The sequence below is a fragment of the Monodon monoceros genome, unplaced genomic scaffold, assembly GCF_005190385.1.
Source record: "Monodon monoceros isolate NGI ecotype Baffin Bay Population unplaced genomic scaffold, NGI_Narwhal_1 Super_Scaffold_2, whole genome shotgun sequence".
In the NCBI taxonomy this organism is placed as follows: domain Eukaryota; kingdom Metazoa; phylum Chordata; class Mammalia; order Artiodactyla; family Monodontidae; genus Monodon; species Monodon monoceros.
In genome coordinates this window covers 98,489,924-98,492,247 of record NW_021703776.1, presented here as the reverse complement: position 1 = coordinate 98,492,247, position 2,324 = coordinate 98,489,924, and positions in this window count along the sequence as shown.

The following is a 2,324-nucleotide window of genomic DNA, read 5'->3' as shown; positions in this document are numbered from 1 at the left end:
CAGCTGGTACTTGCGTCGCGCCGAGCGAGCCGCTTTACGGCAGCAGCCTAGCCCGAGGCGGCGGGGCATCATGGGAAGCGGGGTCCAGGCTCGGTAAGCGGCTCCCAAGGCTGCTATTGCTCCGGGAATACGGGGTCCCGATTGGACGAAGCAGCTAGCTCTCCGCCCTTCCCACCTCCCTCCCCCGGCGATGGTTACTAGGTAGCGTACCCACGACGCTCTCCCAGGCCCTATAGGAAGGGCAAAGTACTCTGATTGGGCTATAAGATTGCTCGTGCTTGCGTCTATTCCCTCGCATTTTTAGGGCGAATGTCAACCTTGAAGATTCCAGACTGTATCTAATCCAGGAGGTAAATACTTTTTGTAGCATTCGTTCAAAAAACATCATTGGTTGCCTGTCATGTTGCCAGGCACTGTGCAAAGGTTTGGGAATGCGCAGTTGAGTCAAACAGAAACTTTGCCCCCAAGGAATTCGTAGTCTACTGAGGAAACAGACCATAAACATAACTACAAAATGAAGAGACAGTGCAACGAAAGACGTAAACACGAGACTCTATTAAAGCACACTTTGTCACCTTAGGGTGCGGTGGTGGGACGATATGGGGTAGTTAGTCAAGGATTTCCTGAGGAAGTGCTGCCTGAGTTGAATTAAAACAAGAGGTAGGAGTTAGCCATGTAAAGAAGGTGCTATGCTGTCCCCTCTAAATTCATGTGTTAACCCCTATGTGATGGTGTTTAGATGTGGAGCCTTTGGGAGGTAATTAGGTTTATATGAGATCATGAGGGTGGGGCTCTCATGATGGGATCAGTGTCCTTATAAGACGAGACACCAGAGAGCTTGCCCTCTCTCTCTCTGCCATGTAAGGACACAGAGAGAAGGCAGCTGTCTGTAAGCCAGGAATAAAGTTCTCACCAGAACCCGACCATACTGGCACCTTGATCTTGGACTTCCAGCCTCCAGAACAGTGAGAAAATAAATTTCTCTTGTTTAAGTCACCTGGTCTATGGTATTTTGTTATGGCAACCTGAGCCAACTAAAACGGGAGGAGAAGAGGAGTGTTGCTAGGAAGAGCAATTGGGCATGAGAAACAGCCTCAGCAAAGTCAGGGAGGTGAGCAAACAGTGTGTGTAGGGAAGGTGTGTAAGACAGGGAGTGGTGGGAAATGACGCTGGAGAGACACGAGGGATGGATGTGTTAAGACATTGCGTGCTGCCTTTAAGGGCTGGAAGTAAGTTTTTAGCTGGTGACTGGTGTGGGCAAATTGCACTTTAGTTATTGCAGAGTAGAAGGTGAATATAAAGGGGAAAAGACAGAAGAGAGAAAACCAAACTCTAAATACATATATTTACTCTCCATTCTTCTCTCATCTTCTTTAAAGGTTGTAAAATTATATAAAGTAATAGTGACAATGTGTTGTTTCGCTTGTAATATATATGGATGTAATATGTATAATAATAATACAAATAAAGGACAGTAAAGTGCAGAAATCTTAAGTTCAATGTATTTTTACATGTGTACCATGTAGTCAACACCCAGATCAAATATAAAAAATTTCCAGAACTCCACAAAGTTTCCTTGTGGCCCTCCCATTATGTATACATAGGGGTAAAACTACAGAAAGTAAGGAAATGACCTTCATAAAAGTGTTGTCCCACTTTTGCACAGCAAAGGAAACCGTAAACAAGATGAAAAGACAACCCTCAGAATGGGAGAAAATATTTGCAAACGAAGCAACTGACAAAGGATTAATCTCCAAAATATACAAGCAGCTCATGCAGCTCAATAACAAAAAAACAAACAACCCAACCCGAAAATGGGCAGAAGACCTAAATAGACATTTCTCCAAAGAAGATATACAGATTGCCAACAAACACATGAAAGTATGCTCAACATCACTAATCATTAGAGAAATGCAAATCAAAACTAAAATGAGGTTTCACCTCACACAGGTCAGAATGGCCATCATCAAAAAATCTACAAGCAATAAATGCTGGAGAGGGTGTGGAGAAAAGGGAACACTCTTGCACTGTTGGTGGGAATGTAAATTGATACAGCCACCATGGAGAACAGTATGGAGGTCCTTAAAAATCTAAAATTAGAACTACCATATGACCCAGCAATCCCACTACTGGGCATATACCCTGAGAAAACCAGAACTCAAAAAGAATCATGTACCACAATGTTCATTGCAACACTGTTTACAATAGCCAGGACATGGAAGCAACCTAAGTGTCCATCAACAGATGAATGGATAGAGAAGATGTGACACATATATACGATGGAATATTACTCAGCTGTAAAAAGAAACGAAATTGAGTTATTT